General features: G+C 40.2%; 1 protein-coding gene across 1 annotated transcript in view; it reads right to left on the bottom strand.

The window, feature by feature from the left end:
* Positions 1-13,815, bottom strand: part of cadm4 (cell adhesion molecule 4) — a 186,683-nt gene that overhangs the window by 94,675 nt on the left and 78,193 nt on the right. The window lies entirely within an intron of this gene.

The raw sequence follows: 13,815 nt of genomic DNA, 5'->3' as shown, positions 1-13,815 counted from the left end.
TGCTTTCGTCCAGAGTAATAGGAACACCTGTACACCTGCACGTTCATGCGGTTATCTGATCAGCCAATCAGGAGACAGCAGCGCAAAGCATAATATGACACAGATACAGGTCAAGAGCTTCAGCTAATGTTCACATCAGAATAAAGTGTGATCTCTGTGACTTTGATCGCGGCATCATTGTTGGTACCAGATGGCTGATCTTCTGGGATTTTCTCTAGAGTGCGAAAAACTAAAAACAGCCTGCGAGTGAGACACCTTGTTGGTGAGAGAGAGATCAGAGGAGAATCGCCGGACTTGTCTGAGCTGACAGGAAGTCTGTAGTAATTCAAATAAGTACTCTTTACAACTGCGGTGAGTAGAAAAGCATTTCAGAACGCACGACATGTAAAACCTTGAGGCGGATAGGCTACAGCAGCAGAGAACCACATCAGGTTCCACTCCTACCAACCAAGAACATGAATCTGAGGCTATCATGGGCACAGACTCACTGAAAACGTTTTTGTTTTTTTTGGTTTTTTTTTTAAACTTATTAAAGCTACTTCTTGATAGGTTGAGTAGTGAATCAGTTCAGTTCTAGTGAATCAGTTGAATCAGGTTCTTTGCGATCTGAAGACTACAGCAAGACTGCAGTGAAGGTCTTCTCTATAGGAAGAAATGCTGTGTTTGAGTAAAGTAAAGTTATCTATATCTAGATCTGTAAAAGTGCAGGTGCAAACAGCCCTGTGGTGCAGTAAGGAAACAAGATTAAATCTCAGCCACTGCCGATTCTAATATCTCTTACACTGCAGCCCATCATTACACCCTTGAGCAAGATATGTCCTTGTGTTATGAGGAAAATATAAAGATTTCCTCTTTCGCTAAAAATATGATGACAGAAAGATCTTAACTGCCCATTTCAGAAGACGGAGGACCCTATAATCTCAGGCAGAACCATCATGGTTGTCGGAAAGAATTCTGTCTGACACCTACAATATTTCTCCTCCTCTTAAAAAAAAAAGAAAAAAAAAAAACTGAACAAAAAAAAAAACCTCAGAACTTTTTCAGTTAACGCTGTACAATGCCTGCTCCTACGAGATTCAACGAATACTAAAGTCTTTACTCTTTGCTGTACAGATATGAGGTGGTAAATTGGCCCCATATGGTATGTGAACGATCAATACAGCTTTAACTTTACAAGCAACTCTTTACATAAAATGCTGAGCGCTGATAATTAATCAATGGTGGTAAATTAGCCAAGCATCTCAAACAGGACCCATAATCACAAGCATACAGTGTCTACTAGCATCCACTCACTGCCCAACTCAAAACCACCAGAAATGACAACTTCCCATTTTATATATATATATATATATATATATATATATATATATATATATATATATATATACACACATATACATATATATATATATATATATATATATATATATATATATATATATAGATAGATAGATAGATATATATATATATATATATATATATATATATATATATATATATATATATAGATATATATAGATATATATAGATATATATATAGATATATATTGTAGAGTTTAGGATTTCAATGTTTATTCCCTGGTATTATACATCTAAATGTGTTACACAACATCAAAACATTGAGCCTTTTGCAACAGACCATCACATTTTTAGGTGAGCAGAAGTATAGGAACAGATTGAAGCCGTCTTGAGGTCATTTAAAGTAAATAACGATTAATATTTGGCTGCATATACCTTGCTTGCAATAACTGGATCAAGCCTGAGACTCACCGACATCACCGAATTGTCGATTCCTTCTTTGGTGATGCTTTTCCAGGCTTTTACCGCAGCTTCTTTCAGTTGTTACATATAAATACCAGGAAATAAAATCTGAAATTCTAGACTCTCTTCTCATGTTCATCTTTTGATCTCAAACCCAAATGTCTTCAGTCTACATCAAAAAACAAAAAAAAAACAAAAAAAAAAACAAATGAATTGGCCTGGCTGTTCCAATAATTTCGGAGGGGACTGTGGAATGATGATGCAAGGTTTAGTAATCTTGGTCATTCCAAAGGGCAAAGTTGGTTCTGTGGACAAACCTACAGACCTGACTACTGTACTATTGTTGTTGGAGATAGCTATTTGCCTGGAAAGAGCGGATTTACTCTATAACGCAACTCAAAACCATAACCAGCCACGCACAGTTCAGTGGCTTCGAGATATTAAATTGGAGTCAGGAAATCATACTTATGTGAGATCTAATGACAAGATCTAACTTCTTGCTTTTGTTTTTAAATAAACATATCAAATATATGTGCAACAGTCATCCTAATATTATGCTGCGGGTTGCAATGACATTATATCTCACATTCCCAGGCGAACAAGTTAATTAAATTGTTTATCCATACTGCAGGTTGCAGAGACTTATGAACTCAGACGCTTTAGATGCGAGCACAATTTCTAATCAATTCAAGGACACTCATCCGCACATACATGAGCTTGATATAGTCAGTCAGTGTAGTAAAGAGAGTTTATTTATAAAACAATTGTAATTTTGTTTACACTGAATAAACATTGAGCTTATGGGTGCATTGTCTTGTTTAAAAAAAAAAAGTTTGAAAGAACAAATCCAGGATCAAATCATCAACAATCCAATCTGGGTAATTCAGTAATCCGTGTATGAAGATCAGCCCGCTGGTCCAGTTCAAGCCAAACAAATTTTGTCCATGTCAGCCAGGGTGTGTAGGCCACCAGCCAATCTTTATTATACTGACTGGGCTTGCTCATTACCTTACTCCCTCAGGTGAACCTGACCCATCTGCTTTCACTGTGTAATCCATCTGACCTCATCAACCAGAGCCAAGGTGCCACATCCTTCTGACCTCGCCATTGGCGTTCCACCGCCGACCTGGAGACCAAAAACCAGCATGTCCTCTAAATCCAGCCAATCATCCCAACACTTTCACCCTACAGCAGAGGTGACTAATAACTTCCGATGATGAAAAAATGCGCTCAAGGGATTTAAAAATTTTTTTTTTAATTTAAACCTAATTTTTTTTTTTTTTTTTTTTTTTTTAAACCCAGCCATCTCAACCATTTCCCAACCTAAAGTGCTCTGGATGATGTGTATCACACACGATCCAATACAACCAATCCAATCCAATCCAATCCAAAGAATGGTTTTAATATCAGCAGATATCGATGAATGTTATAACAGTGCCAAATTACTTCAGTCCAAAGTTTATTAGGAGCATACCGTACATGTGTGACTTTTTAAATAAGAAAATGGCTATGCGGTGTCAGGGCATTTGGTTTTTTGTCCGTACAGAATTTCATTTTGCAGAGTTTCTTTGTGATTTTTTTATTTAAATTTTTTTTGCCAAAAATGCTTGATTTTGCTGTAGCCTTTTTTTTTTTTTTTTTATTTGCTAAGCAATTTGCAGAGGTTTTTTTGTGCTTTTTTTGTTGCATAAAACTACTTAACGGGCAAAATTGGGGGCACTGGTAGGTCAGTGGTTAAGATGTTGGACTACAGATCATAAGGTCACAAATTCAAATCCCAACACTGCCAAGCTGCCACTGCTGGACTGAGGCCTTTCACCCTCAACTGCACAGTCGCAATGCGATAATTGTAAGTTGCTCTGGATAAAGCCGTCTGCCGAATGCCATAAATGTTAAATGTAAATGAAATTGCAGTTGCACGAAAAATCTGCGGTAATTTAAAAAAATTGCAAGCTCCTCCGAATATTGCCGAGTGTGCTTGATTTTGCATTCATTTCTCAGATCGCACAATAGCGAAACCCTTTAGGGACCGCCAAACGGTGTGTAAACATAATATTTAGATAGAGTTCAATTTTATACAAGGATAAATAAAAATAATAATTGCTTTTAATAACTGAAACTAAAACCAGTTCACAGTACTGGGTGTCACACTACACATGATTAAACGAGCAGCTTGTATAAAGGTTTGTTTTTAAAACAGGGGCTCTGGTACGTGGATGTGAAATTGGTCTTCAGTGTGATGCAGCGAGAAGACGTCAGTGGTCGAAGGGTTGTTTTTTTTTTTGTTTTTTTTATCCGCCGCTGGGCCAAATCTGCTTCTGTAATTTGCCAAATGGAAATGAGGAGCTGTGGGTGAAACAGTCTTATCAAATTAAACTCTGAGTTCCAGGCAGCACTGGGGACAAAAAAAAAAAAAAACGCAGTACTGCTACAATAAAGGCTTGTGTAATGCTATTACTTTTGTCTGTACTAACACAATTTGAGAAATTACTTTGAACATTGAGCTAATACTGGGATTCTCAGCAAAACCCAATTTTACTTCTGCGCCACTAAACCAAGAGCAGTCACAAAGCACTTCAGTTTCTGAATGTGGAATATCCCTATTCATGAAGCCATAATATATCATTTGTTTTCATCTCGGCAAGAATACCATGTACATTCCACGTGTTAATGTGAAATATTGTTTTAATAATATTCTCATCGAATAGCAAGCTAGCACTGTGGTAGCTGGTGGTAAATATTATTGATTGCTCTCAGATTATTCTGAAGCCAGCCATCCTTGGGCCAATTAGGCATGTGCTTCTAATAAACGTTCGAATTGCATTACAATAACGGCGCAAAGGAACGTTCGCAGGTATCATGACCTTGGAGCTGCCGGGCAGTAATGTTATCTTACCCATAATACAAACTCTCCGAAATGTAAAAGCATGAAAATAAACTACTAATTACTCCAATCAGATAATCAGGCAGTACTCCAATCAGGCAGTATTTTGATACGAGATCAATAGTGCTTCTTTGGTTTCTGAAGTACGACTACTACTAAGTTTTTTCTGCAAAGAAAATTGTGATAAATAATAAAATACATTATGGAGCATCTTAGGAACACAATAGGGCATGGATTATTATAGAAAAATAATCCAAACTTGGGTATTGCAATACAGCCCAATGCAAAGATGATTATTTTCCTATAGCAGCAGGTTCTGAAGCATTTTATTCCTCTTACAGTATTTGCCAATGACTGCAATTTTCATTTATTAATAAACACCACATTACGCATTTGAACCATTTCACATTAAATTCAATGTTAGTTTCTCTTCTATCAGTGATAAACAGTCGTTCCCTTGGTTCAGCCTCTCTTTTCTCGTCTGTTGTAGAGAAAAGAAGTTAATAAGACCGAAAACACTGCATGTCAGAGAAACTGTAATGCACAGTTACTCCTCTGTCTTGAAGACTTTCCTATGGCAGAAACTAACTGTTACAAACACAAGAGACTCCTTGCATTAAATGTTCCATGAACACTGCCTAACAGGAAACATTACGATATCCATCATGATGTTTTTCTCTTTGTTAAATAACAACACATTTGTAAAAATCGAAAATCGAAAAAATTTCCACTTTATTATGCATAACTTTATTTATGGGCTACAATGTTGTGAATTCTTTATATTTCCGGATTTCTTGAGTTAATACTGATGTCTGGTGAAAATTTCATGTGAATAACCTCATAGGAAATATATTTATTGAAAATAATGTTGACACGTTCAATACTTATTTCCCCTGCTGTAAAGATATATATGCACTAATATATTATATTATAATAAATACATACACACACACACGAATACACATGCATATTCATATATACACACACACACACACAGACACATACTGCATACCGGGAACACCTCACAAGACCTGCTGCTCTGACCCCGTCGTCTAGCCATCACAATTTGGCCCTTATCAAAGATCCTTACGCTTGCCCATTTTTCCTGCTTCCAACACATCAATTTTGAGAACTGACTGTTCACTTGCTGCCTACAGTACTATATCGCAGCCCTTGATAGGTGCCACTGTGATGAGATAATCAATGTTATTCACTTCACCTGTAAATGGTTTGAATGAGAGAGAGAGAGAGAGAGAGAGAGAGGGAGTGAGAGAGCGAGAGGGAGAGTGAGAGATGCCAATAATAAAAACCACTTGACTCTAACAAAGCACTTTAATTAGCAAGTTGTTGGCCAACAGCTTGGCTGTGAGACGTGGTGTTTTGTCCTCACATCGCATAAACATATTATTCAAGTCTGGCTAGTGTCTTCATTTACTCAGAGCAGGAAAGCTATATGATTGTGTTGCGCTAGTTTGGTTTCATCAGCATTTCCACATACTGTACCTGTATGTTCCTAATTCTGCCATCCATGCACATACGTAAACCTGCCTAGTGAAAACAGTTCTACCATCACCCTCGGCTGATGTGTGCAGTGCAGCAGGAAGTGGGCTTAAACATGGCAGGCCAAACCAAATACAAGGCAAAAGGAAGTAGGCTTTTTGTTTTGTTAAACCTATTTTTCTGAAAGGGAACTATGAATAAAATAAAAAATAAAAAAACAGCCTGGACATGAAATCTGGCTTGTTCCAGGCACCTTAAATTAAAACATGTTTCAAATACTCTAGGACACATACAAAGACAGTATGCAATGCGAAATTCTCGCTTTGTTTCCCAGTCATACAAAGTAATCTGTAGAATTGGGGGGGGGGGGGGGGGGGGACACATCCATTAAAAAAATAATAATTCCATACTGCTTTTTGATTTCTAACCCCGCAAAATGCAAAAGAATTCTGTCCTGAATATGCTATTTCACATAAAAGATGTTTACATACAAGTTGTTAAAAAAACCAACATTGGATTTTTATGATCCCTCTTATTTTGTTAACAGTATTAAGATTTAGCAGATTCTGCAAAGGGTATGCAAACTTTTGGGCACAACTGTACGTAAAATGTATAGAAACAGGCCTGTCCCTGCCGGCTGTCTTCTGTCTAACGAAATGCAATCAAATGAATTGGGCTGCACGACTGACCCACTTGCCTGTGTGTGTGTTCCAGGCTTGTTTATATGGAGAGAAGATCGGAGTTATGCAGGTGTGTGTGTGTGTGTTGTAATGGAGCACTGATCCAGGAATAGACTCAATCAAGAGACCTCAACTCTAACATCTCTGACTTTCACCTCCGTATGGTACAGAGCCACAAACAGAGCAGCAGTAGCCAATACCCGCTCTGACAGGCAGGATGCAGAGTGACTTCTACACTGCTTGGTTGTCTCTCCCACTCTTTCTCTCCATGCATGGCAGGGAGTATTTTCACTCCTCATTTCTGGTGCTCTCTCGACCCGCTGATGGAGGGATCAGTCAGGCAGGGTGTGAGCGCGAGTGACGAGCATGTGCGTGCACCAGCAGTGTGTGCAGGGATCAAAAGGACTCGTGTTGAGCTGACAAGGAATGTGTATGTTTCAGACCGAAAGAGAGAGAGAGAGAGAGAGAGAGAGAGAGAGAGAGAGAGAGAGAGAGAGAGAGAGAGAAGCAAATCCCAAGGAAAAGCATGAGGGAGACAGAACAGGGCAAAACAGTCTCCTTCATGCTACTGTCCCTAATAATGTGCTTTCTTTCATTCGTGCTCTCTTCTCAAGTCACTAATTGCTTTTTTTGCTCATTGCTCTGTTCAGAAGACAAAGTTACAAACCATCTAACATTATAAAGGGTGAGTTTATCATTAAGCTTAGCCTCAAACACACATACACACACACACACACGCTGCAGTGAGTGCAGCAGGATACTAATGCTTCTGACACGGCGTCTCTTTTTGGGAGGAGGTCCCCCCCCCCTCCTCCACTGACTTGCTCTTGTGTATTTTCTCTCATCCCCAGCGTCTCACAGCGATAGATCTACAGATGAGGACATTCGAATCCCCTCAGGACTATGCAGTGCACCGGTCGACCCAAACACGCTAATAAACACAAAGCGCCACTATGGGCCAAAGCAGAACAGATGATTCAGTGGCTTGAGGTGAGGCAGTGCACCGGGGTCCTAATTAGTGGTCCGTTCTTTACTGCACTCTCTCAGAGACGTTATAAATCACTTCGCATCGATGCACCGATACTCATCCCCATTGTAACATTTCAATTCGGTTCGCATCAGTCCCAAGTAGATTTCCCAGACTGGCCGCGTCTGTGACAGTACCTACTGCATTCCATTCGGTACATGCTACATCCGCCATGTTGGTACTGTCATGTGACCTACAGCTTCAAAAGAGCCGACGCGCTGCCTTCCGCCATTTTTTTTATTCTGACAGCTTTTCCGCGCCAGTTCTGTTGCCTTATGGGATAGCGCAGTGTGCATTGGTTCCCTACTGCAGAATCTCGGCAGAAGCAGTAGGTCATCCGGGTATTTCTCGCCTACTGTTTTATGAATGCTTGGGATTCGGACATACTACTCCTACTGCTTTTCACCTAGCGTATAATAGTGTAGTAGGGATATTCGGATGAAGCCAGTGATTTGAGCTGACCGGAAGGCTAGGGGAACTCAAAGAAGCACTCTTTACAACCATGATTTGCAAAAAAAGCATGTCAGAATGCACAACACATCAGAGCTTGAGGCGGATAAGCTACAAAAGTAGAAGACCAGCAAAAAAAAAAAAAAAAACCCAAAAAACATGGCAGTTGGTGGTTTGGTGGTTTGGTGACTCTAAATTGGGCCTAGATGTGAATGAGTGTGTGAATGGTGTGTCCTTGTAGTACAGTGTTCCAGGAATATGCTCCTGATCTAGCCTATATGGGTTCAATGTGGAGTTTGCATGTTCTCCCCGTGCCTTCCGGTGTTTCCTCTGGGTACTCTGGTTTCCTCCCCCAGACCAAAGACGTGTTCTAGGCTGATTGGCATTTCCAAATTGTCCGTAGTGTGTGTGTGTGTGTGTGTGTGTGTGTGTGTGTGTGTGTGTGTGTGTGTGTGTGTGTGTGTGTGTGTGTGTGTGTGTGTGTGTGTGTGTGTGTGTGTGTGTGCGATTGTGCCCTGCGATGGGTTGGCACCCTGCCCAGGGTGTCCCCTGCCTTGTACCCAGAGTTCCCTGGGATAGGCTCCAGGCTCCTGTGAAGGATAAGCAGTACAGAAAATGGATGGATAGATGTGAATGTCACAGAGTGCAGAAATCACACTAAAGCCTAAATGTTGTATAAACTATTAAACTATAAATGAATGATAATCTAAGAATTAAGTAAAAGTCTGACGCCGTCCAACCTGACTCCGACCTTTCATTTACGCTTATCGCGTGACGTTACGTAATAAAACATTGCCCCCTCCTGACACAGCGCAGTGACTCTGTTCTGCCTCAGAGCACTTCATTTACCCTCTTCATATGGTATGATTTCTTTCAAATACAACCAGATCCGTTCCATTTAGACCTAATTGGGGCAATTTAAAAGATCCTTTCCTATGCATACAACTTTATTTCGACATATAAGCTTGACATTTGCATTGAATTGCCCTTTTATGCTTGACTGAGATGGAAAAATTGCAAGGAGGGAACAAAAAAAAAAAAAAAAAAAAAAAGTGTAATTGAGAGAGATTTCACAAAACCATGATGATGTAGTGCGAATGGAATAAATGCTGACTCGTCAGAAACAGCAAGGCAGCCAATCACATCTAGATTAAATGCTTGTGTAGAATGCGGGCTGCTGAGATATGATTTTTTTGAAAGCATGTACCCTTCACTGTCCTGCATATTCCCTAATCCAGCAGCAGGAGGTCTGGAGGAAAATGGCACCAGCACCATGGAGGAGAAGGAGCAGGTTTATTCTGATTATTGGTTATATTTATCACTAGATACTGTATATAGCACATGTCCGGCAGTAGGAACCTTTGGATCTATCAGAGCTTGTGTTTGGTATTTCACGTACACCAAACTGTTGCTACAGTAGGTTCTTCAAAACCCAACTGTTGTATGCAAACATACAAAGTACTGCACTGCCGCGGCGTATGTAGAAGCGTGAATTTTAACGATACTGATTCATACTGCGATTTAGTCCATTTTTAGTTAAAAACGTATCTGTGATCACATAATGTTCCAGAATTGAATTCATTTGCATAAACGTTTGACTGGGGCATCTGCGATTGCCTGCATGATCACAACACACACACACACAATTGTACAAATCGATGCTGCAATACTGGAATATTAACTACATATTATACACAGCAAAGTGTAATTCTCTCTCTCTCTCTCTCTCTCTCTCACACACACACACACACACACACACACACACACACACACACACACACAAACACACACATACAGTTTACAATAAAACTTTGGTCATTAGTGTATTGGTGTTACTGTTCTGTTTGACATTATTTAAGGGTAGTGGTGGCTCAGCAGTGAAGGTTCTAGGCTATTGATCAAAAGGTTAGGAGTCTAAATTCCCTGCACTGCAAATCTGCCATTGTAGAGCTCATGTACAAGGTCTTTGCCCTTCAACTGCCAAACACCATACAGTGCTCTGATCCCAACTTCCTTCCACACCATAAACACTTCCACTACACACAAATCTGTATGACTCATGACATTTAGGTTCTGTAAGAAACAGCCCGGCTGATATGATGAGAGATTAATATTGTGATAAATTACATAAACTTTTCTGTGATATGGCAGGTATTGGCAGTAGTTTAATAAATCGAGCACACTCCTGTATTACTCATACTAATAAACAGTGGATTGTATTTCATGAATTAAACACAATGCATGTGCTGGAACTAACTAACCAACTAAATAAATAAATAAATAAATGTGACGCTTCCTAACGTGATTTCTCATCCCGAGAACTGATTATTTTCCTATTCCAGCATGTCCGAAAGTATACTACTCTTATACCACTTTGATTATACATCGTACTTTTAACCTCTTACAGTTATATGTAACGTTGTGGAATGTCCGTGGCTTAGTTAATTTAGTTCTTGTTATCACTTGTGTTATGACAGCTATAAACAGTTGTTCAGTCACTAGCCTCTGTGGAAGTTAATAAGGCAAAAAAAAAAAAAAAAACGCAGCTTGTCATGTAACCGAGACACTGAGACTCTGTCCTGAAGGCTTTCTCATGAAAGAAAATGCATACATCATTAAGCATACACATCATTGAGACGCCTTTCGTAAAAGTTAAACAAGCACGTACTTACACAAAGCTTCACCAGACCAATGATTAGACTTTTTTCTTTATCTGTAGTTTTATCTTTATCTATAGTCTTATATTATGTGGCGCATTCGCCGTACCCAGAGTTAACTGTTACTACAGAAACGGTAACGTATTAGACTGATCGCGTTAATATGTATCTGTGGTTTGACTTACAGTACAAGCTACTGTTATAGAAAAGCAGTAAACTCCTTCTGGCCAATCAGAATTGAGAATTCAACAGCATTGTGGTCTAAAAAAATATTATTGTGTACATGTATTTGTTACTTTTTTTTTTTGTGCATGTAACAGTTTACTTATACGAGATAGCTTGTTTAGATAACTGAGGAATCTGAGCATCTAAAAGGGTTCTACTTGTAGAACATAGATCCTTTAAGGTTTCCATTAGAGTGAATCAGCTGACATTAGAGTCAATCAGCTGACATTGGTAAATGGTACTTATATAGCGCTTTTTTAACCTTAACGGTTCCACAAAGCACTTTACACTGGTTCTCATTCGCCCATTCACACACACACACACACACACACACACACACACACACACACACACACACACACACACACACACACCAATGCCAGGTGCTAGCTTGCCATGGGGAGCAACTTGGGGTACAGTGTCTTGCCCAAGGACACTTTGGCATGTGGAGTCATGTGGGCCGGGAATCGAAGCGCCAACCCTACGATTAGTGGACAACCCGCTCTACCACCTGAGCCACAGCCGACATTGTCTTTCAATAACAGGCATGTTCGCTGGATTGAAATGGGCGCCATTCACATACACATTCACTCGTGGAATACTGAGAGGTGGGAGTCATGCTGGACCATGTTTGGACTCGACCCCTTAGTACCAGGGAAGGGAAATTGTAAAGCTACAGCATACAAAGACATTATAGACATTATTTGTGGCAACAGTTTGGCGAAGACCCGAATATGGGTGTCCACAGTCTTTTGGCCATATAGTGCACAGTATATACCATATATGCCTTCATTTGTCTTCCTAATTTGGTCACCTGCCAATTCTCCCCTATCATACGACAGCTACCAACCAGGGAGGGGTGAAAACTGACACGTGCTTCCTCGGAGACACCAAATCTTTTTTTGAATTGCTGCTCATGCTGTGTCACAGGGCAGCGTGACTCAGAGGAACACGCAATCTGCCCTCTTCTGCATATATGAGCTCACAGATGCCCACGATTGGCTAGTGTCTCTGTCATTGACAGGAGAGAGAGAGAGAGAGAGAGAGAGAGAGAGAGAGAGAGAGAGAGTATGCCATCCTTCCCACCCAGAGAGCCCAGCCAATTTTTATTCCCTTGACTCGTGGTCACAGTTGGCTGTGATATTGTTGGGATTTGACCGGATGATAGGGTGGAATGCTCTGTTGTGCCACTATTGTTGTGAACCACAAAAGTAAACTCTGAAGTCAAATATGCGGTTCCCAGGGAACTCTGAGAATGAGGCGGGAGACATCCTTGATGGGGTGAAAATCCATCGCAGGGCACAATCGCACACACACCCATTACACACTACAGACAATTTGGAAATGCCAATCAGCCTACAACACATGTCTTTGGTCGGGGGAGGAAACCAGAGTGCCTGGAGGAAACCCCTGAAGCATGTGGAGAACATCCAAACTCCATGCACACATGGCGGAGGCAGGAATTTGAAGCCATAACCCCAGAGATGTGAGGCAAATGTACTAACCACTGTGCCCCCCATAAATATATATAAACAGTGGCATTTGAACGTTTGTGAACCCTTTAGAATTTTCTATAGATCTGCATAAATATGACATAAAACATCATCAAAGTCCTAACAGTAGAGAAAGAGAACCCAATTAAACAAATGAGACAAAAATATTATACTTGGTCATTTAGTTTTTGAGGAAAATGATCCAATATTACATATCTGTCAGTGGCAAAAGTATGTGAACCTTCGCTTTCAGTATCTGGTGTGACCCCCTCGTGCGGCAATAACGGCAACTAATCATTTCCCGTAACTGTTGATCAGTCCTGCACATCGGCTTGGAGGAATTTCAGCCCGTTCCTCGGTACAGAACAGCTTCAACTCTGGGATGTTGGTGGGTTTCTCACATGAACTGTTTGCTTCAGGACCTTCCACAACATTTCTATTGGATTAAGGTCAGGATTTTGACTTGGCCATTCATAAACATTAACTTTATCCTTCTTTATCCATTCTTTGGTAGAACGACTTGTGTGCTTAGGATCGTTGTCTTGCTGCATGCCCCACTTTCTCTTCAGCTTCAGATCATGGACAGATGTCCTGACATTTTTCTTTAGAATTTGCTGGTATAATTCAGAATTTATTGTTCCATCAATGATGGCAAGGTGTCCCCAGATGCAGCAAAACAGGTCCAAACTATGATACTACCACCACCATGTTTCACAGGTGGGATAAGGTTCTTATGCTGGAACGCAGTGTTTTCCTTTCTACAAACATAACCCTTCTGATTTAAACAATTTTTTTATTTTGCTCTCATCAATCCACAAAATATTTTTCCATTAGCCTTTTGGCTTGTCCATCTGAGCTTTAGCAAACTGCAGAAGGGCAACAATGTTCTTTTTGTGGTTTTCTCCTTGCAACCCTGCCATGCACACCACTGTTGTTCAGTGTTATCCCGATGGTGGACTCATGATCATTAACATTAGCCAATTTTATAGAGGCCTTTAGTTGCTTAGAAGTTATTCTGGGTTCCATTGTGGCCTCACAGACTATTACATGTCCTACTCTTGGAGTGATCTTTGTTGGTCGATCAGTCCTGGGGAGGGGAGCAATGGTCTTAAATGTCCTCCATTTGTACACATCTATC

This window comes from Ictalurus punctatus, chromosome 1, assembly GCF_001660625.3.
Source record: "Ictalurus punctatus breed USDA103 chromosome 1, Coco_2.0, whole genome shotgun sequence".
In the NCBI taxonomy this organism is placed as follows: Eukaryota; Metazoa; Chordata; class Actinopteri; order Siluriformes; family Ictaluridae; genus Ictalurus; species Ictalurus punctatus.
The sequence above is the reverse complement of the archived record's forward strand: the minus strand, read 5'-3'. Positions and strand labels throughout refer to the sequence as shown.